This window comes from Zeugodacus cucurbitae, chromosome 5, assembly GCF_028554725.1.
Source record: "Zeugodacus cucurbitae isolate PBARC_wt_2022May chromosome 5, idZeuCucr1.2, whole genome shotgun sequence".
Lineage (NCBI taxonomy): Eukaryota > Metazoa > Arthropoda > Insecta > Diptera > Tephritidae > Zeugodacus > Zeugodacus cucurbitae.
In genome coordinates, this window is record NC_071670.1 from 1,515,501 (window position 1) to 1,542,865 (window position 27,365).

Here is a 27,365-nt window from a genome sequence, read left to right on the forward strand (position 1 = left end):
TACACATTACTTGTCATTCATTTATTACAACAATCTCTTCACTCAAACGCACACACATAATCACAAACGCATGACACATGAGTGCTTGTGTAGCTCTAATGGCAGCATTATTGGGCGTAATAAAGGTTAGATTCGGTGAATTGCCGCTGCGGTATGTCATTTAGGCATCGGATAAACGCTTTAATCTCGCTGGCCAGCAAAAAAGTGTGCATCCGAAAAATTAAAGATTATTTTTCCAAAGTCTCTTACCTCAGGTGGGGCAATTTTTGTTGAAAGAGGAAAAATATTGCACAAATGCTTAAATTTAGACATCGAATAATACTTTAAATTAAAAATTGTTATTTTTTAGAGCTAAAATGCATAACCGTTTCGAAACGGTTCGAATCGGGTGAAACGGTTATTGTCTTATTTTCGTTTTTAGTTGCAAATTTTTAATATTTGAAGCAAAAAGCATCATATTTTCTAACCGGTTCGAAACGGGTGAAACGGTTATTCTCTATTTTTTGCAGAAAATGTTTTCAAATGTATTTTGAAGCTTTTTGACAAAACTATAAACTGTTTTATTGCAATAAAAAACATTTCATATTACTCTCCTCTTGAATTAAAGATATTTATTTAAAAAAATGGCTAAATATTATTGTAAGCTATATTTTCTCTCTTCCTCTTCTACCTCTCCCTGTTTTTTACTATCTCGTGAATTTATTTGTGTTTTAATGCCCATATTCATTTCTAATAGCATGTTCATATTTCACAGAGAAAAAATGTGTGATTTTTTCCAACCAACGAGCACAAAATGAAAACTGCATAGCCTACTTTTGGGCGCATAAGAGTAATCATCAAATTTCAGTACGTTTTTTATATTTTTCATCAGTTTTTTCCAAATAGTTCAGGCTTAATTTGTAAATAGTCTGCATACTCCCGTTATTTGCCACATCTGACCAACAACCAACGCTTCGTTCGCCATTTTATGCAATTCATTGATGTTGGTACACATTTTTTTCGCATAAATACCGTTTTGTGCACATATTTTTTTGAGCTTTTTTCTCAATTTTCATTTAAACTGCAGCAGCCGTCATGTTTTTATTTATGTATTTACTTCATGAAGCAGTTGTTGTTGTTGTTGTTGTATTTTTTTAACAACGTACCGCTTATTTTTTATGGATCAGAGCTGGCTATTCATTGGTACGAGCGCTTCATTTCATCTCAGCCTGTTAGCCAGCCTGGCGCTGAGCCACACTTCAGCGGCCACATCAGCTGATGCTTTGGTCGACTGCCAGGTTTGTTCGTCTGTCCGTCCATCTCTCTATCTGTTTTGTACGTTTGTCGGTTGACGCGGCGTTGCGGTGTGCTGTGTTCTTTTGCCCATTTAGGAATTTAATAAACGGAAATAGGTCAGAATTTATGTGGCAGCATAGCGTTGATAGTAGCTCTCGGTTGCAAAGCGGAAATGAAGAAAAAGCGCAGAGAGAATGGTTTAAGTAAAGATAAATTAAAAATAAAATGAAAAGCAACGGGTTGAATGGTTGAAGCGCCCTGAAAGCTGGTAATCTGAGTGCACTTTTGAAGAAATGAAATGTATGCGTCAAAATAAAACATTTTTTTCTGTTTATTCACATTTTTACGAATTTTATTTCAAATTTTCATAAGAAATTTATTAATTGAATCCGCTAACCGTCGCATTTTCAGCCCGTTTGTAAATCAAGCGACCGCAGCAACTCGTCGCTCTCAACTCTCATTAAACTCAATCCCAGCTTATACGCTCTCCACTCCGCGGATTATCACCAACTCTGTGTAGTCATTTGTTAGCAATAAAATCGCACATTCGTTTGTTAATATTTATTTGCGTTGGAATTTTGTGAAATTTTATTTTATGAGCCATGCAAATTGGCTTACACAGTGCGCGCATTTAGGCGCAGCAACCATTGCCAACCACGCTCACTGCACAATATTAGAGTTTGTTTAGACGTGGTTAAATTTATGCGAATATTTGGTATTTGCTTGGCTTAGATAAATATTGGTTGTGCATAAAATTTCTGAATTTACTATTAAAATGGCGATTTGTGTTGTGATTTTGTAAATAAAACAAGCATTTTCAGCAACAACAACACGAAGTTAGAGTGGCAGTGATTTTTGTGCATAGAAAGCGCAATAAATTACGAGCATTAATTTTGGACGGTGGTAGAAACTAGTTATGCGCTTTTAAGCTGCCTAACTGGATTTGTGCATAAATGTTGTTGGTGAAGCTTTATTGTTTGAAAGACGGTGTAGAATGTAGTTTTGACAGTTTAATTTGGCATTAAACGTTGGTTTACACTTAAAGTATGTTGAAAAAAGCATAACCGGTTCAAACCGGTTCGTAACGGGCGAAACGGTTTTTGTTATTTTATATCAAAAATTACGAAATATACGCTAAAATCATAAACTTTATAGTAATATCATGGGTTTTAAGTAGTAGAAGCGGTGTAGAAGGGATGCATAATTGAAAAATTGGTGTACAAATAGGAAAAGTGAACTTTTTAAGAACTGTGCACTTCAAATATCTATTTCGTTAGTTGGTTATGAAATAAATGCTACAATTTTAGATGGGTTGTTAAAACGTTTTAAAGTTTTCGAGCATCTAACGTAGTTTTTGTTTTATTTTACTTGAATTATGTTTAAAAAACGATAAAATTATATATAATTAAGACATTTCAGTTCAGTTTTCGAGATTCGGTTGAACCGGGTGAAACGGTTTTGAATCGGTTAATTTTATTTTGTGGTTTCAATACTTTTAAATGCTTAGAAAATCAAAAATCTCAAAAATTTATAAAATATAGTTGATGTTTAGAAATTCGGCTGAACCGGTTGAATCGGTTTTGAATAGGTTATTGTATTTTTGTGGTTTAAATACTTCAAGATGCTTAGAAAATAAAAAATCCCAAAAATTTATAAAATATAGTTGAGTTTTAGAAATTCGGCCGGTTATAGTACTTTTGTGTTTTAAATACTACAAAATGCTGAGAAAATCAAAAATTACACAATTTTTAGAATAAATGGTATATAATTTGTCCAGGAATACATACGGTGATTGCTTTAATAATGTGATTTACATAAAAAAAAAGTTGAAACCCACCATTTTCTCATTCGTTTGCATACAATTTATGACCTCTGAACTTCAAAGCAGTCATTAACAACCACAAAATTGTCATTTTCATGCCACACTTCGCTTTAAAACCAATCAAAGCGAATTATGTACAAGATTTTCAATCACTACAAACTTAACCGGTGCCATTAACACCTCGAAAACATGTTTTACCATACAAAGAGTTGTTCAGAAACTTACCTCACCTTAGGCGTGCAGTTATTGGTTCTCACACGACAGGCAACTTTTTTAATTAGAAACAATTACACTGCACACATATGCCGCTAATCACCTACCGCCTGTCAGGGCGCTGATGGAAATTCAGCAATGGTTACATTTTACTGTTATACATATGTTTATAAGCAACCTGTGCTGATGCTAGTTACGTATACGCCACGTAGGCCAAGCGGGTGATGCGTGTAAAATGCTTTTAGCTTTCAACTTTTATCTGCTTTGCTTTTGTGGCAATCTATTTGGCAGTTTTCAACGCTCTCATACACGATGCAAATGGCATGACTTTATCTAAAAGCCTAAAAGTCTATTCACACACAGGCACACACACTCACATAGAACGCTGGTTACTTATGTATAACTGTTAATTTCGCATTTCGTACACAAATTTCGAAATTTCGGGGGAAAAATTAGAAAATTAGCCACATAAACATGCCGTGTGAGCGTTGAACGAGCGTGTTGTTGACGGCGGTGATGGTGTGTAAATGAGCTACAATGCCCCGTTAATGCAAAATAGTAACGGTATGTATGTGCGCGTGTGGCACTACAAAAGTGTTTAAAAGTATGGCGGCGCTGAGTAGCTGGAAAATCACAAGCCGTGAAATTGCCTACGAAACAACAACAACATGCATACAAATGTGCTTAAATACAGTTGCCAGTGTGTGAGTGTGTGTGTTAACTGCTCTCGTAGTATAAACCACAGCAGCGCCTTTCAAATTTTCACTATGAAAGTCCTTTTTGCCGGCGTTGATTGTGTGGCCGGGCGCAAAAAAACACAGAAAAAGTAATGTAACGAAAACACTCCGACACACACACACACTCACACAGAGCCAAACAAGCAGTGCTTTAAATTAAAATACATTAACATAAACATTTTCGTTTGCATCGTTGGTTTTGTTGGTTTTGCTGTGTACCCGCCCTGTTCTGTAGTGCCTGCCTGGCAGCTAGTTCACCTCCTTGCTGCTCGCATAAATCCTTATAAAACCAAATTATATTACCATGCATTCGTACTTTTTTATGTGTTTACATTTGCCCCTGCTGACTTTTGAGCCAGCCGCCAAGTCACACTAGTGGCCTACTCAGCGTAGTCAGCATACGACAAGCGAGCGAGCGAGTCGTTGTTGTAGCCTACTTTTCTGCGCCACTAAACTTAACTTTACTTGCCAGCGCTCGTGTTGCCTCATAGCTAAGGTGGTTGCTGGACTGCCTACGCTACCTTTGGTCTTAAAACTTCTTCCTTCTTTGTGGTTTAATTGTGATGATTTAAGATTTCAACTTTATTACTCACCTTTTTTGGGGTCCCAAAGCGGTTTTTGAAAGGTTTTTGTGGTTGTAGGAGTGTCACTTGCGTTCTTTGAGACTAAGACTTAATGATTCATGATCATTCTTTAATCAAAATTATTTCCTTTTTAATGACAGTTAAACTCATTGGAAGGCTTTGAAGTGACTAGTAAGCTCCAAATTAGTTTCTGGGTTTTTCGATATTGTACTCTGGACTGTTAAGTCGCATGTGGGACGACAATTCCTTATCTCACCTATCTTACTCTTTGTGTTATGCGCTTCGCTGTTTCTCCTAGGTAATAGAGTTGAACGAGCGTCTCATTTTCTTTGAGGTGTCAGAACTGTTAGCTGAGTTTTGCAAATTCTCCTTACTAAGTGCGAAATATGAGCTTGAGATCCCCAAAAGCAACTACTGACCTCGTCTGAATGCTGAACTGGGATTGAATATGACATTTGCTCTAGAGCTTTCTTCGGTCTTTGACATCCTTTTTTGGAAGCCTTCGTACTGGATGACGCCTCTGTCTTTTAGTGGACGACTACGAAAAGTCCAAGATGAGATCGAGAAGTTAGAGGCAACCACTTTTATCAGCCATAAATATTCGAGTCGGATTCAGAACTTCAGATACTTACATTTTGAGCTCCGAAGCAAGCAGGAACTTAAACTCGATTTTGTAAACTCTCCTATTGATGTAAGAAATATGAGATATTGGTCCCCAAAAGCAACTGCTGGCCTCGTCTCGTCTCGTCTGGATGCTGATCTAATTATCAGAGCCTTAAATATAACTTTTTTCGCTTTGAGACTGAATTCTGGGACTGAGCTGAAAGCTGAAATAACGAGCTCCACATGACATCTTGTGTCGACAAGTAGATACTTTTTGTTTGGAAGGCTTTAAACTGCTTTGGAGGACGAACTTTCGAAGCCGATTGTCAGTAAGTTATTGTAGTCCTATCCAGACGACTTAAGAAATATCTATTCTGAGATCAGGATCGAGAGTAAGTTGTGGTAGTCTCACAAATACGACTTACGGAAGGTCTAAATGAAGATCGAGATGTCAGGAGCAACTCTGGGATATATATTAAATAGCGATAGTCTTACAAAGATGACTTAGGGATGGACTAAGTTGAGATCGGCTCGTCAAGAGCAAAAATTCTTAACAGCCATTGTTTCGGATCTTCGGAAATTTTAAAATTTAGCTTTGATGAAAGTATAAGCTTGATCTCAGCTTGTTTAAGCTGTAATTGAAAAAATGCTGTCATCAACTGCCACTTTTAATGACTTCTCTCCTATGTACACTTCTCACAAGAGTATTTTTAGACCATTCTTTTCACAAAGCAATCCTGTTTAACACACCTTAAGAATGCAAAAAAAGCTTCATTTCAGCAGAAAAATTCGCACAAGTGGTCGAAAAAGAAAGCTCCGGCATGCCAGCAAAGTGTCTGGGAATTTGCATGAAAAAATCGGCCAATGTGTGGTAAAAGGTACTCGACGAGGACGTAGAAGCCACGGGCATGTATCCATACGGGTACATGTAGTTGTCCAGCATTAGCTACGCTTTTTAGTCGCTTGTCTGCGCCTATTTTGCTGTTCCCTTTTTGCGTTTTGCATTTTTCCATTAACCTTTTTCACACATCCTCCTTACCACTTTTGCATAACTCTTTGCTGCTCCACTTTTCCCCATGAACTGATTATAGTTTTTTTCGGCAGTTTCTCGCACTGACTTCGAGTCACACACACGCGCTTGCACAGGAGACACGCCTACACCAGGGCACTGAAGTAAGCTTATAAGTCCACGTGTGTATGAGTGTGTGTGTGTCGGCAGCCAGCCTTTGTCTGCACCTGGCACTTTTAGTGTCCATGGAAATTTTGCGGTAGGTTCACTTAACCACAGTACACTTGGCGTTGAGTGAGCGAGTGAAGTGAAGAAAATAACGGTAAAGTGTAGCTAAGGACAGAAAAAATACAACACTGTGTTTGCATACATAAGTGGCCAAAGCGCACGTGTGCTGCCACATACATCCACATACAGCAACCGTTATCCGGTCGTATGTGTGTGGGTGTGTGTTGGTGGAAATTTGGGTATGTAAGCGCTTCGTTTGCATATGAGCTTAGCTGCCATACACAACGCTCGCTCTATTGGCTCTAATTTCCCAGCCACACGAGAGTATGCCACACACCCTCACATACACACGCGCGCCACCTGCCGCTGCCAGCACACTTTTCCACGCTCGCTTTTAATTTATGACCAAACCGGCAGAGGGTGGTACACACATGCAAATGCGCTCGCTCGCCTGCTTGCCTGGAATTTTTTAAGCGCATTTTGCGCCATATTTATTTTACAGCAATACGAGTACGCCATACAACGGTTTATGTGAGGTTATACACGATGCGTTTGGAGAGAAATCGCTTGACGTACGTAAACGTAGCGGCAAAGAGGCGTAAGCGAGTTAATAAAAACGAAATGGTGCAAAAATATTGACGGGTTCTGTTATGCGCATACTTCTTTTTCTCGCCAGTGTTGCCATATTTTAGTGAAGTTAGTTAGAATTGGCGAATATTTATCCAAAAACGGCGGTTGTTATTACTCGGAAGTGAAATAGTGGTTTATGGAATTTTTGATGAGATCGTCTAGTTGTTGTTGTACAGTTACAACACCCTGTTTAGTTAGAGTATAGGCTGGGTGTTGCAGTTGGGGAACTTTAGGGACAAGGGTGGACATTCCGTGCAATTTTAGGATGTTTTGCAATCTATTGGGTTCAGACACTGTAGTAAAGAGTATGGACCCGACCCACGTTAAGGAAATGTGGAGTTGAAATTCATGTCTATGTCTCTTTAACCAATACTGGGGGTCTAGTCTAGCCTTTTTAGGGGTAGTATGTACATCTCCATTTCATAAAAGTATAATTTTAGTAGAATCAGTGTAACATTCTGATTCCATAGCCTCAATTGGGTTTCTCGGTGGACTTTTCGAAAGCTTCATAGTGAAAAGAAACCAGTTTAAGCAAAGGTTTTAATAAAATTGAGAACTATAGACGCCTTTCAGAACTAACCTTAGTCTTATGCAAGCTCCTAAAATAATCAAAAATATGCTTGTCTTCGTCTGACATCAATTGATTCCTTCACCTTAATTTACCGCATTTCATCTCCATTTTTTCTTTTCATTCCACATATTTCTACATTTTTCAATTTCCAAGAGCTCTGCATACTGCCTCCATCTCCGGGTATTTCCGTTTATCTTCGCGGCGCACATTTATTTATAAGTCACTGTGGCAGTTAGCACCTAACAAATGACAACACTTCCGCCGTTGCTGCTCATCAAGCATACGCCAGAGTCGAGGCAGCGGCTCACAACTTCATTTCAACTTCGATACTTCGTGTCAACAACAAGTTGCTTTCCTACTTTGCCACCCGTAGCTTGTCAGCCTTCCGAAGTCGCTTTAGAGTCTTATATTGTTGCTTGCACACCATTTGATGGCGTATTTTCGTTTCATTCTTAACTTACCGTTACTCGTTTGCTTCGACTCCTGCGCACTTACCTCTTGCAACCGTCCGATTTCTACTTTATGCCTTTCGCTTCTACTTCGTGTCTTGCTATTTACCCGACTCACCTCATTTATCACCTTCTGCACTTTATTGCCGCCCACCCCACACACGTGCTGACATCCCATTATTTCTGCTCGCTTCCTCTAACCGTTATCTGCGCGCTGAAATTTAAATACATTTTAAATTTATTTCATACGCTTTTAATTTGTACTCACCTATGCGCTGGAAAGCCATTCTTACGCTCGTTTCTTCCACTGACTGTTATTGCCACAGCGTCGTCTACACATACTCGTGTGTACTGCTAGAGCCGAGTGTGTGCCACACAATTGCCAGTTTACGCTCGTAAATAAATACACGTGTGCGCGAGACACTTGCCGTCGCTCGCTACGCTATCGCAGAGTTGCTTATTTGACTGCACTAACAAATCGCACAAATAACGGTGCCAACGTCGTCGACGACAACGGTTATAAAAACAAGTAATGGTTGCAGCAAAGCAATTTCACAAATGCCCCAACGTGCTCAGCATATTTTAGGCGAATTTTATCAACGTCAGCGCTCAAGGCTCCCTCTGCTGGCTGTGTCGACTCTTCGCTTTCTTGGCCGTTGCTCACACCTGTCTGGCAACGCTGGCGCTTTGGCGAGCCAGTATGCACAGCTTGTTGGGACATTTGCAGCTGCTGCCGCCACCCCAGCTCCGGTCGAAGACTTCCCCAGTGTACTGTTTAAGTGACGCTCGAATATTTTCGTCCTTGTTGTCCTTGCTGTTGTGCGCTCCATCTCGCTGCCCGCTCTGTTGTCTTTAACTGTAACTTTGACTGCCATCAGCGCCTTTGTCCTCTTCGGCTCCGCTGCGCTTCGTGCTTTCTTCTTCTGCTTGTCGTCGAATAACAATGTTACGCTTGACTGGTTGCTTAGTCGGTCGCTTGGCAGCACAACAAATACGCACGCTCGGGCACAATGCGAAGATGTCTCAATGTGCTCGTATACGTTTTGTTTGCTTATTGTTGACTGAATGAAATTTCCACTCAAATGGCGAAATGACGCAGTGACACTCCAGCGGCAGTGTTGGTAAGCGCGCACTCAGCGCTTCATGCTTGATTGCGCTGCGGCGTTGTTGCCAATTTTCACTCACGACACGCCGTATTGCTTTATTTTGCAGCGCGTTCATTTCACTGATTTTCACAAACGTCAAATTGATCTTCACGCGCTGAAAGTGGAAAGTAAATAGCAGTGTACTTAGTTAAATTCATGAAATTTGCGAAAGAAAGAAATATTTCCGCAAGCAAATGCAACGCTGTCGCATGGAACACACTATTTTTTTCTTTATTTGCGCATATTTTCCATTTCATTTCACCGCGACAACGTTGATTTTTTCCTGTTTCCATTCTTATTTGGCTGGCGAATTTCTTGGCATAAATTTCTTCCGCATTTCTGTAGCTTTTTGGCTGTCGCTGCAACTGCCTTGGGAGCTAACGCTCGTCTTTTTCCAACTGCATTGTAATGAAGTGCTTGGAGGTAGCTAGGCTAGGCAGTGTCGCAAATATGTGGCTTATGAGATGCGCGGCATGTCTTGTGGGTCGCTTAACTGCCTTCCCTAAATAAAAGCGTTGGCGGAACGTTTTTTTCCGCTCAGCGTTAACGTCGATGTGCCATCCCTAAATAAAAGTGGCAAATTTACGTCAAATATCAGAATGTTTACTTGAATTGTTGTTGTGAAATTTTATTGAACAGAGAAACTTCGTTTTTCGCAGCCAACTTTACTTCGAGACGCTTTGTCAAAATAGAAAATTTCAACCGCCTAGCGCCGCCGTCGCGTTATTTCGGTATGCGCCATACAAATTGTATGGGCATGAGAATTTTTTGACAGTCATTTGCCGCTGACGCTTTTAGTTAGGGAAGGCAGTAAGGCTTTTCAAGAAGCATTTGTTTTTGAATTTTTGTCTATCCTGGCGGTTTGTTGACTGCACCTCATTACTTCCTCGACTGGAGCGTAAAACAAATTGTTGAATTATTTACAGGGAATGGTTAGAAAATGCTTAGAAGGTAGAATTAATCGTCATGCAAGAAAGACCCGTCTTGATGTTGCCTGCTTTGTCCCGATACTAACTGGATGACTTGAACCTCTGCTAAGGAGATTGATAGGATCAAGACAAGATATAGGCTTTGATCTGTTATCAGAAAATCGGCAGATCTACGGAAGAGGTTCCAATTACTTAACAGCTCGATTTAGAGTAGAAAAGACAGTCTCAGGGAAGATATAGCTAGCCAACTTCAGGAGTTGGATTGAGATTCATGGAAGTGGGCGTATCTATATTTTTGAGAGGCAAATAGATATATTAAGCCTATATAAGATTAGGTCTGTTATTTGGAAATCGGCAGATCGACAGAAGAGGTTCTATAGAGTAGGTAGACTTAGGGATGATATCGCATGTAAATTTCTGGAGCTGGAGTGAGATTCATGGTAGTTCGGGTCTTTGATCTTGGGATATCCTTTCTGCAAATTGCCTTTGTCCGGTCCAATATCGTTCGGTCGGTTATTCTGCTAGGCTTTCCAACTGCGCGCTCGGTCTTTTCCACTTCTTTCTACTCTATCTTCCAGCGCGCTTGATTGAATTTCGCTCCCTTTGGTTGATGAGGTCATTTCTTTAACTATAATTTGTCACATTGTTTAAACACACACACGCAATCGCACACTCATCTACGCAGCAACGGTGTCAGCTTTCTCTGATTGTGGTTATTTCTTACCATTTTCCACGCTTCACTCCACTTCGTCTCATTCCCTACGCGCTCGCCATGGCACGCCATCGTCAGGCAGCTACTTTGATTACGGCTTACTCGATTGCTGTTGTTGTTATTTTTGGATTTGTTGTTCGTGCGTTCTTAGCATTGCTTTCACAATTTATGCCTTGCTGCGTGGTACATACGAAAATAAGTGAAAACAAATAAACACGGCAAAAGAAAGCGGGAGCGGTGGGGGAGGGAAAATAACTACAAAAACATCAACAACCTGCTTGCAAAGTGATACATACAAACAAATTTATATATGTATATATATATACTATATACCTAATCCGTAAAGTAGTCGCCTTGTTGTTCCTGCTGTTGTTGTTGTAGTTGTTGGCTGTGTTAAAAGCACGCGTGTCGCTCGCAGTTGTGGGTGGGTGAGCTGTGCGCCAAGTGTTGCTTAGGTGGTTGTTTTTGTTGTACTACCCTCACCGCTGTCGCTTGTTGCCGCTACTTTTGTCGTATTTTATATGCACAACGCATAGCGCTTACTGTAAGTCTGTATGTATTTATGTATGTATGTGTGTGTTTGTGCGTGCGTGCGTGTCCTGCTTGCTTTCTTATCTCTGACGTTGCATATTTTAAGGGGTCCTTTGTTGTGTTCGCACTGCTTTTCAACTTACACATTTTCTTGCGTGTGGGTTTTTATTGCTTTTGCTGTTGTTGTTATTTGAAATCAGTGACGTAGTTTGTTGCTTAAAAAAATATATATACATATGTATGGCCGAATCTTTAATAAAAATGTTCCGTTGAAATTTATTTAAAATTAAAAAATACTCATTTTTATTTAATGTTTAATAAATTGTTATTTTTTATTAATTGCAGGTAAGCTGAAAGTCATAAATGTGAACTCATGTTGAGTAAGTACTAAATATTTTATGACGTTATAAAAAATGTTTAATAACAAAATTATGACCTGGAATTGATGGTGTGGAAATAAAGTTTCAAAATGTTGAATGAAATATAAATTAGATATAAATTCGGGATTACTATGGTATCTAACTAACAGAAGGCTCTTAGCGAACTCTTAGCTTAGACTCTTAGCACTTGAGAGAAGTCATAATTTTCTAGAGTCGCTGGAAGTGATCTAGACTATCTTTTAGAATCACAGAAATCCAAATCAAAGAGTATTTACGCAATAGGTATCTTCCGAAACTTCAAATTGAATGCTCAGCTAGATATCTTTAGACCTTATATGTAGCGAAACCACATCAGTTCGGCTATATATGTTCTCGAAGTCTTTAACCTCCATGATAACTCCCGACAGCCAGCTCTTTTGGGAACCCCATACCGTTATATATTCTCACGAGATGTAACTCTTTCTAGATCGATAGAAAGACGCTACAACGATGCTATCTACAAAAATAGCAACTATGTCTCCTTACCTTCGGTATGCCAAAAAACGTTCGATTTTAGCTGTTCAAGTGAGATCCATAGGATCAGCCTTGGCACCTAACCTCCTTGCCTTCGAGATCTGAATGCAGTTCATATCAAATATTTTCCGACTTCTGACACTCTCATAAGTAGGGAGTTGCCACACCCAATTTTAACAACTTTTTGATTTCTTTTATCGTTTCTGTCACGCCACTGTCGTCGCACCTTCATCGGCTTCTCGCATATACGCACTTCTAAACGTCACAACTCGGTTCGGTTCGGATCCGCTCCTCTCCCTTCAGCTCAGCCACATGTCAGACCGCCCATTTGCCTGCTGCCTACTGTCATTGCCAACCCAAGTCAGGGAACGCGCGCGCCCACCGATTGATGAAAATCGATAATTTCATTTTCTCAATTTCGCACAAATGTGCTATCCGCTATGGCAGACGCAATTTTCTCACTGTTATTTACCGTTATGGCCGTTGCCGTGGCGTTGCCTAAATACGGCACGAGTGTGTTGAAGGTGCCATTAGCTGCGCTTTGCGAGCTGTGGTGTTTGGAGAAAGCATATTGCCGTGGCTTACTTGCTTGCATGTTGTTGTTGTGCGACGTAATTGCAAATTTATGCCATTTTCTTTGGGTTTTTTTCGGATGCCAACATTCAGCGCCTTCCTCTTGCCTGCGTGCCGAGTTCACCCGTCTCTTCAGCGCCTCGCCTCCCCTTCAACAACTCACTCCTTTTTGCCACAGCACTGTAACAACCACTTCATTGAGCTTGTCCTTTCGTCGCTTGTGCTTGTCTTCATGTGGTTTCTTCTACTGGCGCACACACCCACTCAGGCCCCACAGTGTAGCGCTCCACCTCCATTCTACAACGAACGCGACTCCCCCACTCATTTACTTAGTTAAGTATTTTCTATTTTCGTGCAATGCTCTTCACCGCGCTCCCCACTGTCCTTCTGCGCTGCCACCGTAGAAATTCGTTTGTCTTATCTCTCTTTTTATTGTAGAATTGCAATTTTTCCATACTTTTTTGTACTGCTTCTGGTTCTTCTTCTTCTTTTACATTGTGAATTTGCGCTTTGGGACTCACATTTTGATTGTCTTTTAGTCTTGTCGTTTGCAACAACAACGACAACAAAAGCAACACTCAACATAAAAACAAACAAATTTTTGAAACTGTTAAATTGCTAAAAAGTTTTTACGAGAGGGTGTACGCTTGTCTTTACCATGCAGCGTCCCTTCTGCCCTACTCTTCCTTCGTGCGTTCGTTTGCTACAACCACTTTCGTTCGCCACATTTTATTATTTGCTTTTCGGTACTTTCATTATAAGCAAAGTATTTGCTTTGTTGTTGTTGTTTACATACTCGTACATTTCTTTAGCCAGCTTTAGCTTGTTGTCTCTGCTGTCTATATTACAGTTAGAGTAACTGCGAAAAAGTTTGCGCTGATTGTAGTTATTGCTTTTGTTGTGGTTATTACTGTACTTTTGTGTGCTGTTTAGCATTTGATTTCTCACGCTACGCTGGCGTCCTCGCGCTCGCTCTGTCTCACTCTCTTTGTCACTCGCACACCCGTTCATTGCTCAGAACTTCCATACTTTCATACTTCTATAACTACTAGTGGTTGCCTTCTGTAATATATTCTTCACAATAAAATTGCGGTTGATTTTCCGTTTCCTTCATCTTTTTTTGTGCTGAGAATTTTTGATAAGCGAAATTTTGCAGCGAATTTGTAGTGGCACTCTCTTGGTAATTTGCTTGTTTGTTTGCGCAAAAAAGTATGCTAAACATTTTTGATATCTAAATATGTACAACCCTCGAGTACAAGGTTGCTACAAACAAGTTCATGAAATAGCGACAAAAAAGTGAAATTTTAATGAAAGTAGAAAAAATATAAGAAGTCATTATTAAAGGAACTTTTTTTCGCAACGAAGAAACTTTTTTGAAATGACAATGTATTGGTTTTTGTAGCATAGCTTTGTGCGCAAGGAAAATTTAATATTATATTTTGAAATAGGTATCTATAATGGAAAAAAGTGCATAAGAAATTAAGTGAAATTTAGAAAAAGATAATTCGAAATAAGAAAAGTAAGAATGAGCATAGAAAACAACATAAAAAGATGAAATCACTGCACGCTTCATCGACAAATCACTTCTAAATCATTGCTTCTTCAACTCATCCACAATCAATGAATTTTTTAAATGCCAATTTATTTAGTTTTGTAGCTTGAGTTGTGCTCCTTCTCCTCCTCTCTCACCACTCAGTCTCCCTCACCCCACTTCAACTCTCTCTTGCGTAATAAACTCGCCACCGCTGTGGGTGCTCGCCAACTGCGTAAGTGCGACGGTGTGTGTTTTGTTTGTGAAATCGTTTACCCTTCATTTTTGATTTTTGATTTCTGATTTTTTCCGCTGCCTCCATTTTGATCTGATTTTATTTGGCTTTTCTTTGATTTGCCAAATACCGTTAGATTTAATGCGATTTACTCTATTACTTGTGTGCGCCGCGCGGCACAAAATCATATTTTCAATGAATTCGATATTGCATTAGGCCGCAGCAAATGCGATTTCTGGGTTTAAATTTAGGGTGCGTTTCGAATGGATTGGAAATGCGCGAAGGAGGTGAGGGTAGTTTTAAATTTGGTTTTACGCCGATATTTTTCTCGCTAAAATTTCTAAATTGTTTTATTTATTATACTTTTCGTGGAATTTCCTTCAAAATCCACAATCTATTTTATTGTAAACATCGTTGGAATTGTTTATTTGAAGCTTGTTCTTATGAAAGTGGTAGAAGAAGATTCTCACATCCGGTCTGTACTTTATGAATCGTGAAGAGCTTCGCTGTGAGGTTTCATTGCTCTTAAAATAAGATTCCAAAGGTGTCAAACCAACCTGGTAACTTTCTCTGAGGATTCTCACTTAATCTTTTGAGGTCTGTCAGCTTGATTGAACCACAAGTTCCAACTTGAAACGTCGGTAATCATCTCTGAACTATTTCTTCATAACTTTGAGAGGCTTTAAGTGTCAAGATCACTTTCCGCATGTCGCTGTTGACGCCAACGCCATCGCTTTCGACCTCTTCGAGCTCTTTCACTTCCACAGAATTATGCTTTCCCTGTACCTCAAAGGGATTAAAGAAGGAATCAGGGAGATCCGCATACCACAGTCCTTAATGACTGCAGAAATATTGAAAGAAAATCCATTAAGATGCTTTAAATGTAAATCCAAATTAAATAACAGTCATCTGTCTCTCAGGATGTAATCTTTCCATAGTTCTCTCTCTTCTCTGGCTTCCACTGAATAGTCTCAGTGTTTCTTATAGCCTACCTTTAGGCTCCAAACATATTGAACAGCTGGTCAGGAACTCATATGCAATTCTATTCTTGTACTACAGACCCCTTTAGACTCGGATGTATTTACTTCTGCTCTACTCAAGAGAATTTCTTCTCTACTGAAAAGTTTCACTGATTCTTATAGCCTACCTTTAGGCTAAAAACAAATTTAGCTCATGAACTCGTACGTAATTCAACTGTATTACTACAGCCACCTCTAGTCTCCGTTGTATTTACTTCTTCTGTAAAAAATATTTATTTTCCCACCTTAAATACTCGTTGCGCTCAAAGTCATCGTAAAGTTCAAGACAAAACGAATTTATTGCACCTGTGATTTGTGCTTATCTGCCACGTACAAAACGCCTGCACAACTGCACGCATTTAAATATTTATTATAAGCGCCCACGCCCACGCCCCTCTAATCCGCACGCCTGCCGCCAGCTCTCAAAGCTTGAGCGTGAGTGTGGCATCGTCAAAGCAACGCCTTTGCATTTTTGCATTTTGCTCATTAAGCGCGGAAAAAATACGAGAAACCCCAATGAATATTTAAAAGGTGAATAAAATGATGTCGAAACCTTCACCCTTACCTTAGAACGCAGGGTTGCAGCGTTGAGCGTTGTGTGGAAAAAATGAAATAAATGATTTGTAGTGGGGAGCGCGCTCGACTCTTGAAATAGCGCTCGTTCAACACTAGTTTACCGCCCTGCAGCGCCTAAATATATGCAAGCCAAGTCGCAGCACAAACAACGCGCCGAACATATAGAGGGCGCTCTGCGGACTGGGGTGCATTTCGTGTATTTTGGGGCTGCTCGCGCATAAATTGGCAAGCTGACGAACGGGGAAGCAGGAGAAAAAAATGCGATTTTAAGTTGTTGCTGCAAAAAGCTGGTAGTAAAGCTCAATGCGACCGCACAACGTGCCCGCTGCATGCATTAATGCCGCGCCACAACTGTCATAATAAGCGGGTGGCGGTTGGCGGTTGGCGCTGAGTGCGATTTTTGCCGCGCTGATTGTTTACTATCTTGCTTTTTACACACGCCAGCTTTGCATTTCATTGCGTTCGTGCCATTTTTGCGAGCCACTTCGCACACACACCAACAACTAACCTAACAAAATGCGCGTTCTTTTGCGCTTTTCCACCACACAGTTGCATACTTTCGGGCGTGATTCTTTGTGTTTGTGTGTGCATAAATATATAAATACGAACTTTTAAGTGGCTAAAAATATAGTTGTAGCTATCTGCCACCAGCTTCCTTTTTGGCATATTATTTTTATTCCGTTACTTATGCCGTTACTTTACTTATGCGCACACAGCGATTTGTCCGCTTTTTATCAACACCAGAGTCGCTGCTACTTCATAAAAATTCCGCAAGTGTTGTTGCACATTTGGTGTTGTTATACGTGATTGTTGTTGTTGTAGCCATCGCTTGTTGCAGTAAATAGCAATAGCAACATTTGTAGCGGTAAAAGTTGTGTGCATGAAAACTTTTTACCGTTCTTCAGCTGTGATGTAGATAACGGCAGCTCTCTATTTTGTCAAATACTCGTAGACTAAATGTGTGTGTTTGCGCGCCCTTAAAAGTATGCAACACACGTACGCTTATGCTTTACGCACGCATTCGCAATGCTGCCAAGTTTCGCCAGCAATAACTTTTCGCACACGATTTCGTCTATTTTTGTTGTTTTAACACTTTTTCGTGTGTTGTTCGTGCCCTTCTTTGTGGCGCCTTGTGGCTTCTTTTGCTTTTTGTCCAATGTGAATTTCCTTCAGTGCAGCTTTACTTCTTCTCCCTTTTTATGTCTTTGCCGCCATTTGCGTTTATTGCACTTTGCGAACTGCAATTTTGTGTATACAAATTGCAATTTGCCAGCGTTTTTCTTTTAGTTTTCACGAAAAATGCTGAAAAATATGTTAATAAAAACTGGGAAGAGGGTGTTGTCGAAAAAAAAACAGTTAAAATAAACTGCAAAAATCATGTGCTGCGTGCCACTACATAAATGTCGTAACATAAATTGGCATCTTGCATCGCATTGCTGCTGCAATTGATATTATTTTGTTGCTTTAAGTGCACTTCTGTACTTTTACTACTATATTTCTTAAGGCTGCTGTGCGCCTTCCAATCAATTTTAATTGCTTTAAAAGCGTTTTTTTGGTACTTCAACTATATATTCGTGGCATATATTAATATTTTTGTCGTCTACTACCTTTTTTGTTTTCTACTACTATTTTAAAAATTGCTGCTGTGCAGCAACCAATCATTTTCAATTTTTTAAAAGTAATGTTTGGTACTTCCACTATATATTCATGGCATATTTAAACATTCTGGTCGTTTAATACCTTTTTGGTTTCTACTACTATTATTAAAAGACTGTTGTGCATCTTCCAATAAATTTTAATTGTCTGTACAGCGGCTTTCGGTACTTCTAATTTTTAATCGTGGCGTATTTAAATTGTTTTGTAGTTTGTCAGCTTTTTCAATTTCTACTACTATTTTGTTAGGGCTTTTCTGGTCGCCTCCCAATCAATTTAAATTGCCTCAAAAACATTTGTCGGTATTTTTGCTTTATATTCGTAGCATATTTGAACGTTTTTGTAATCTACTACATTTTTTAGATTCCGACTAGTAAATCGTTAAGGCTCCCAATCAATTTACAGTGCTAAGATATCGTTTTTTGTACTTCTATTCTATATTCGAAGCATATTTGAACTTTTTGCCGTTTACTACCTTTTTCAATTTCTACTACTATTTTTTATTAATACAGAAAAACGTTTTTCAATACTTCTGTTATCTATTTGTGGCAAATATGCTCTATATTCAAACTTTTTTGTCGTCTAGTACCTTTTTCGATTTCTACTACTATTTTAAAAATTATTTTTTACAATTTTTTTCGTATTTTTAAAATTCCCACGGTATAATTTTTTACTTTTTTATATGAATATAAGCGTTTTTGGGGTCTCTGACTATTTTTATAGTCTATCACAGCTAAATTTTCCTTCAAAACGAATGATTTGCTTCAATTAATTCATTCCAAATACATTTTCACCATAGTTTTTTGAATCTACTACCCTTTGTGATTAATTTGCATACAATTTGTTCCATTTTGCACCCTGTTTTTCTTAGTGATTTCCTACATAGTTCAATGTCTTACCGACATTCACTCCCTTACAACTTCTTCGCTCCACTCGCCTCCTTTAAGAGTTTTCTACTTCAGCTATTTTCAATTAAACTCCGTTTTCCGACTTTTTCATAAATTCACTTTCTTGCCCTATGCCACCGCCGCTGGCGTTCAAAGTCAAAGCTCTTATTGCTACATACTTTTCCACTGCGCTTCTCCCGCCTTTGTTTCATATGTTTTCCATTTTCTGCAAATTGGCAATTAAATTAAATTGTATGCTGCCATTTCATGCAACACTGTAAACATACCTTTTCTAGCGAAAAACAGTCGGCGGCAAAGTGATACAAAATATTGCATTACAGCTAAATACGACGAACCCAACACAGGAGTTAGGGAGAGGGGAGCGCGCGCGGTGAGTTGGGAATAGTCCAAAAATAGCAGGGACGCTTCAAGTAGTAATAGCATAAAAGTATTTACTTTTGCCTTCACTGCCATAACAATCAACTACACAACGTTGCTACGGCATTGTTTGAGCAAAGGCAAAGATGACGAAGGCAGCAGAAGGAAAAACAAAGAAAAATCGCAGAAAATTGTTGGAGAAAAAGTGCGCGCTGCCTGCCAGAATAAACATTGACGACTCTTACAATTCAACTGGCAATACTCGAAAATGTTGCTCATTTAGTTTAATGGTTAATGCTTCCGCTACCTTTCGCCCGTCCTTTCGGCAATTTAAGTGCGCACGAAGTGGGCATAAGCAAACTGCGGTGAGTGACAAGTGGTCGTAAAGGCTAAATGACGCTGCTAAGTGTAACCCAATGCGGCGCTTTCAACTTTCCGCTTTCCGCTTACTTAGTGCCAAAGTCTATGCCAACACTGTTTGTGCCCGGATTTGTTTTGATAGTTTCAAGGGTGTCGTAAAAGAAACGAGCGAGCGCCGAGCACCGCGCTGAACGGAAATGAAACAAAGAAGTGAGAAATTGGCCGTAATGAATAAAGAGGCAGCACAAAAGCGCAAGCGGCAGCTCTAAAACCAGCTGGGCGCCGCCGAAGTGTTAGGCAGTTGTCCAGAGATCACTAAATCCTTTTTTGAAAGCTTTAGTGTTAAGCTGATGGCGGCACTCACCCTTTGACTCGGTGTCTGCGCATTTCAATGCTGCCATTTTGGGTTCGAGTCCTCGCTAGTGTCTACCGTTACCTATGTTGCCGAACTTCGTTTGATAAAGCCTGCCGCTGTCTTTTGCTCGGTCTTTGCCGCCTAATGTTGATTGCAATCATTTAGCTTAATGCCGGCGGGTAATTTTAAACTACGTACGCGCAGATAGCTGCCAAAGAAACAAGTATAAAAATTGTAGCGTCTTTGCTTTGTGTCTGCCACACAAATACCTAAGTAGCTCATTATTAGCGTTGGCTTAGTTGCTCAATATACCTCCAACAATATCACTTTTAATAGTGCTACGCAGCTTGCGTACTCCCCATGGCAAAATGTTAATTTTTTTCTTTTCGGAAGCACTCTTTTGCGCGCCAGCTTAATCACCAGATTAGTTGCAACGATATTTAAAGTGATTATACGAACTTTATACAAAGTTCACAGACTTTTTTGCGAAATTGCTGCCGAAATTTGTTGATAGTGTACTGAGTCGCTGGCGGCTTGTGCGTTAATGGTAATTTGTGTAAAGCAGTGAAGAGCTTGACAGTAGTAGTAAGGGAAGAATGAACTTTTCGCGAACCTCTAATTATCAAGAGATATCAGTGCGAATAATTACTGATGATTTTTTGATTAGTTTCTTAAATTTTGCTATATTATTTGTTGAAAATTGGCAACAGCGCGCTTTTTATTGTGGAATTTGGCAACGTTGTATTACTATAGCGTTGTGTTGGAGTAATAATATTAATTAAATAATATAATATTGAAACAAAAGTGTACAAATTCTTTAATTTTACTCTTAATTAACACTCAACAGACTCTCTATTGTCTGTTTCACTATTACATTCATATATTCTCAAGTTCCAATACCAAATTTGGTAACAATGTTTATTTCTACTAATTTACTGATAAGGTAGTTTAACTATTTTAAGAGTAAGCACTGGCTGCTTGACAGCTTTTGAATTTGCCATGAAGTGAGTTCCTTCTTTAGTGAACATTTGCGTTAAAAAGAAATTGGCAACAATGCAAGAGTTAATCTAAGTGAAAATTGGCAACATTGCATGAATGCGTCAAGTAGATGACTTGCATATGATGCCAATATGAAAGCAATTGCTTTTAAACAAATTAAATTCAACTTTAAATTTCAAATTCACGCATGGCAGATAAACTTGGCAACAGCGCATATATATAAATGTAAACACATATGTATATATTTAAATCAATAACCAACAATTGAACTTATGTACATATATCTTATATTGGGTGTATACTCAAGTACTTTCGAGTGCTGAGTAAGCGTATGAGTAAGCATTGGAGAGACTTGTACTTAATAATAAGCATGATGTTGTACGTGTTGTTGGCGGCTGAGTGCTACTAAGCATTTGCAGTTGTTGGTGTTGTTGCTGTTAATATTATTATTGCTGCTATACTTGCTTGTTGTTGTTGTTTGTCCTATTTCACTGCTAACCGCAGATATGTCTTGTTATTTGCCTTGTAAGTACTTTATTGTTTTACACTGTGTCGCAAATGTAAGTGTGTGCCATACTTATGAGAGTATATACATACATATGTTCATATGTGGGTGTGTATGCGTGCGCTTATTTCAAAATTTAATAAATGTCGTCTTAAAAATGTATATATATATTTACACACATACTTAGCCGCCTGGCGTAGCGCCGTAACGTAAGAGTTTGTGAGCGAGCAAGCATACATTTAGGCGCACACCAAAAACATATGTTTGCCAGGCGAGCAACACCAGCTTAGCAATGAAATAATGTAATAAGGAAAGTTTCGATATAAAACACTTATTATGTGTAGAACAAGCGCTTATATATTTCATTATCCTTGCACATATGCTGGTATTAGTGACTGCCTCTCTATGTGTGTGTGTGAGAGCTACTGCTTGTCATAAGTGCTGGATGTATGTGTGCATGTATGCCGAAGAATGTCGTGCTTTATTATTAAACTTTTGTCGTACAGTCTTAGTAAGTTTTTGTTATTGTTGTTGCTGTTATTTGAATATGACATACATTTTCTAAGTTCTTCGAGCAGCTATTCTCTTATGTATATATGTATGTGTGGCAGCGTGTAATTATTGACATATGCCTGCTGTGTGGATATTTTAAATGCGTTGCGCAAATTAATATTTTGTAGAAAAAAGAATATTTTATATTTTTGAGAAAATTATTTAATAATATTTACTTTGATATTTGTGAGAAAAATTCTTTGAAAATTACTAAAATATTTCACTTTTGACGCTGATTTGTGTGTTTACTGAAAATTTGTGGTATTTTTTGCTAATTTGGTATTCTACAACTTCATTGAGCTCCTTAAACATTTTCTCAAACTTCTAACTGTCAGATAAAACAACACAACAACAATACTTTAAGCTGCTGTGTAATAAAATTTGAGAATAAAGTTAGATTTTGATATTTACTTTTCTGCAATTTACAATAAATTATATGCAGTCCTCTTAAGAAGCCTACCTAAGCTGTAAAAGAACACAGAAAGCTTTAAAATTTATTAAAAGCTCCATTTTCAAAAGCTTTTGCTGGTTTCCAAATCTTGACAACGTTGATTTTTTCAATATTTCTAAGAAATTAAAAATATTTCATTCCTGTTTTTCGATAATCAAAAAGTTTTGAACGAAAATTAAAGCGCTCAAAACTCGAAAAAAAGCTATTAAAAACCTTAAAATCGCAATTTTCAAAAGCTTTTGTTGTATTCCAAATCTATTTCTTTCGCTTGCACTATTCGGTTGGTTTCTGAGTATGTTTTCTGTACGAACCGTGGAGCTTCATGATCTTCTCGGCATTCAGTTGGTTATATTGATTAATATTTTAGACTTTTCAAAGTTTTCTTAAAAAAATCCTAAAAAATAAAAAAAATCCTTTGAGCTTTTTGTTAGTTGGTAATCAAAAGGCTGGATCTTTAAATTTATTAAAATTTTCTATCTATTCTAAATCTGTTTTCAAAAGCTTTAGTGTTTTTCAAAACTAGCTTTCGCTAGTTATTTCGTTAAAAGTAATTCCTTAAGGCTTTTTGATAGTTGGTAATTCAAAAGCTCGAAATAAATTCAATAAGCTCTAAAAATACTAAAAGCTAAATTTAAAATAGCTTTTGGGGTACGAACTATAGAACTTTTTTGGATCGTCACGACAGCTTAGCTTTCTACTACGCTCAATGAACACCGGATTTAAGGTTTATCGACTCATTATGTACTAATGATTCACCGACAGCATCAATAGTATATATTCTGTGCATTTTCGGTGAATCCATGCGCTGTATACACACATATGTCCCAAAGCATTCGGCATTCGAGCTTTCAATTATCCAACTAATATAAAACTTAGCGGTTTTGTAATGCTTTTGGAGAAAATGAGCCTTGCGCATGTAGAAATCGACAGCAGTCGCTTCACTTGAAGGTCTCAAGTGTACCCGCCGCGGAAGTAATCGCTAAACAATTTGGAATTTATTTGAATTGAAACTTTTGGGCGGCTAAAAGAAAAAGTTTTCGCTTAAAAACGAATGCTCGTGTGTGGTTAATACCAAACCAAGGAGTGGGCGAGTGTATGTTTGTGTTGTTAATCGTGAGGAGGCGGAAGATGGATTGTGTGTTTGCGGCAGCGGTACGGTTGTATGAGAAATAACAAGTGGGGGGGCTGAATGCCACACAAAGAAAGTTGCCAAGGAGGCTTTTAAATTATGAATGTTTCGCTGGAGGGGGATGGAAGGGGAGTTTTGGGAATTTCGGTACTCAAGCGGCGATAAAAAATGCATGACAACCAACGAAAGCGCCCGATTGGTGTGAGTAGCAATGAAAAATGTCAAAAAAAGAAAAGAAACTTAAATGCCAGAAGAAAATTATTAAATGTTTTTGTTGAGCGAAAAGTTTCAAGGAAAGGTCGCAACTAAAACGAAATGTGAAGGAAATGAGAAATGTATAAAAATAATGAAAAAAATGAAAGGTTGCCAAAGACGGGGCTGTGCTTAAACAGCTAAAGTTTACAAAATAATATATAAAAATTAAGGTTGCAGCGATTACAACAATACAGAGTGAAAGCAACAGCCAAGATGTCACATGCGCTTAGCATGACAATGTCTTTTGCACCCTTTCGCCGCCGGCTGAATGCCTTCGGTGTGTCACCAGCCGTCAACCCGGCCGACCGACCGACTGCCAAGCGACAGAGTTGCTGATGAGCGGCAAGCGCCCGCCAGCAGTTTGCCTACGGTAGGGCGCTTCTTTATAGAGAAGAAAAGTTTAATTAAATATTTTTTGTGCTTCTGCAATTTCTTCATTTTTCTTGTTATGTGTTGTGATGCATGCCAGCATTGCAATTTAATTAAAAATACATTTCCGCAAGGCCAGTGAAAATTTTGCTCGGCAAGAAGAAGAAGAAGAAGAGCAAGCGTGGAAATACACTGCTATGTGTGTAATTTTAGTGCATTGTTGTTGTTATTGTTATTGTGGTCAAGTGTGGACACTTTCGGTTTTATCTTCATTAAAGCAATATGTAACTCTGTGACATAGAAATGAGCAAAATTTTAATTGAAATTCCAGTTTGGATGCTCCATATTCGAGATTCGGTACCAAATTTGAGTTTGAGGATACACTTTTACCAGACAAGGACCCGGTTGAGTAAATAGGTTGTAATGTTCAATGTAATATCCTGCTCAAGGCCTAATTCCTTTTAATTGAATGTGGCCTTCTTACTTTCAGTTTAGCCCAGTCTTTTTCTCTTTTTCAAATTACACTGGTCGACAAAAAGTAACTTTTTCTCTGACTCAAAGATCAGACAATGATATTCTTATAGGATTTCGCTGAACACGAATATGTCCTCCTATCACGTCGAGATTTTGAGCAAAATGGACTCAAAGTCTCAAAAAACCCTGTTTTTGGCCTTTTTTGATCACATCCAGAGAATTATGCTGACGTGCTAGAAGTCTCTAATTAGGCTTAAATTGAAGCTTAAACTGTCAACTATAAGAATCAAATCGAAAGTTCGAATCAGTCAAAAATGATAGTGATAGGCACTTTTGGAGGTCATATTCGTATTCAGCGAAATCCTATAAGAATATCATTGTCTGATCTTTGAGCATTTTTTGTGTCGACCTGTGTTATTTTCGACTTCTTAGAGATGAAAGTCTGGTAAAATTTCCACTATATTGCTCCTATTTTGTCGTTGAGACACAGATATACTCTTCTGAGCTTATCAGAATTGCTGAATTACCGACTTCCCTTTTGTTTTTGTGAGGTCCTGAGAAGCTTTGCATTCTAAATCTGTGTTTTATAAACTTTTAACTGAGCTTTTAATTCTCTAAAGACAAGTTAAGCATAACGTGATCGCTTTCACTTATTCCAAGAGTGAGCAGAAAAGCTCTCAAAAGCTCTTCGATACTTAAAGCTAAAGGTTGCAAGCTCTTAAGACTGGCTTAGCTCAATTTTTGAGTTCTTTTTTTATTACTCATCTATATTTGGAGTGTCTAGAAAAGCTTTTAAAAGCTCTTCGTAACTTAAAACTTAAAGTTGCAAGATTTGAATACTTGCTTGGGTGAATTTTTGCTTTTTTTAATTTCACTTAAAATGCTTAAAGTGATCAACACAGAATTCAGAAGCTCTCTAGCCATGGAATCTTAATTTTGCAAGTTCTTTTAAGAGTTTTAAGGGTTCTATTAAGTTTATTTAGTCCACTTTTCGTGCATATAATTGCTGTAAAATCAAAGATTTCGGAACAATAGCAAAGCTTCTCATTAACTTTGTGTTGGTTTCGGATCTCATAAAGCTTTTTGAAAAAAAATGTTTTTTTTTCTGCTAAACTACCTTCACAACTTCATCTGATAGCCACTAACACACTTTCTCATTTCGGAAGCGATTTAATTATCGCATTTGAAGCACATTTGCCACTCAATCAGCGCTCTCAATCAGGCTGCAAGCTCTTAAAGTTCGTTACGAAATTAGTGCTTTGACAGTAAAAACTTCGTAAGGGCCCAATTAGAGGTCGAAGCTATTAAATCACAGTAATAAAAGTTGTAAGCACATAAGGCGGAGGGGTAGAAGAAACAGAAGAGAGTGCAAGCAAGTTCGAGCGAGCGCAAAGAAAGAGCGCTAAACTTCACTTAAGCAAATTGCATTTGCCTAAATCACATGCAATGCTGTGACAGTATTTTTTCCGAAACCAAAAAAATGCAACGAAGGAGTTCGCACAATAAAAAGCTGGTAGTAGTTAGTTGGCAGAAAGTTAGTGTGAGTACTTTGTTGGAAGTTTGGCGCGCCAAAGTTTGGCACAAGAAATTTTGTGCTGCGGTTGCCTGACATGGTGATATGTTGTAGTTATTGCTTTTATTGCTGTAGTTGTTGTTGTTGTTTTTGATTTTGTAGTTATTTGCAATCAATTTCGCACAGAGTTGCAACGAAAGTGCAGTGGCAAAGTTTGCTGCCGAGAGCTGCAGTGCTGCAGACGCAGTAGAAGCAGAAATTGGCTTTGAGGACGCACACAGGTCGCGTGTGTGAGCAAAAGGAAAATTAACGGTACTTTGTTTTCTGTTTTTGTTGTTGTTTTCTGTGCTCAGCAGAGTTGCAAAGAAATGTGCTTAAATTGTATTACACGAAAATTTCCACTTTGTCAAGTACATGTGTACTTGGAGCTAGAGCTGACGCTGGAGGTAGAGACAAGCTGGGCGAGCACTCACACACACACGAATGTAGATTGCATTGCAAGTGCTGGCGTGCGTGCGTGCGTGCCTTTAGATTAGAAATTTTGCAACTTTAACTTTTTGCCATATAAAGAAGCCACACACACACACACATGCCACTTTATATGAACTCTGTTTGTATGTGTGAATGCCTCGAAAAGCTCACGCCTGCATATAGTTTTGTGGCAGTGCCTCTCTCTGAAGGCACTCAAGTGTAAGCAACTAGCTCGCACACTCACAGACACACAGCCACACTTGGGCCATCATGAATTCCTCTAGCCAAATATATGTTGCATACTGCACGGCGCTCGGCAGCCACAAATTCATATGTAAAACATGCCTGAGGCTACGCACAGCGGTCGGTTGTAACCTGAGCAGCTGCCAAAGTCAGTTGCCATACATACACGAACACGCAGACAAATATGTAGGTGTGCTTTAGCATGCAGGCGCATAGCAGCATTTCAGGCGCTGGGCACTGTGACTCACAAGTTTGGCCAGCATTTTCAAGTATTTCTTTTTTGTTTTCTTCTCACAAAAGTTCGCCAGTAGAAACAGTAGACATTTAGATACAACGATTTAGTTGCAACTGGGGGCATGTAAGTTTTTGGAATGCCGCAAGAAAGGTTTGAATTGTATTCCCGCCAGTATGGCAGGAATGAGCGCGCGCTGACTGAAGTTCAGGCATTTGTTGCAAGGGGATCCGGGTTTAGACTGTTAAAGATAAGTAACAAAATGAAACTTAGT

General features: G+C 38.8%; 1 protein-coding gene across 13 annotated transcripts in view; it reads left to right on the forward strand.

Annotated features, from left to right (window-relative positions):
* Positions 1-27,365, forward strand: part of Appl_2 (amyloid-beta-like protein) — a 137,982-nt gene that overhangs the window by 25,065 nt on the left and 85,552 nt on the right. The window contains exon 1 of one of the 13 annotated variants that reach the window (XM_054232388.1): positions 11,803-11,818. The exons of the other annotated variants lie outside the window; for them this stretch is intronic. The gene's annotated coding sequence lies outside the window, so the exon portion shown is untranslated. Of the gene's footprint in view, positions 1-11,802; positions 11,819-27,365 lie in introns of those variants that run through there. 13 annotated transcript variants of the gene reach the window in all.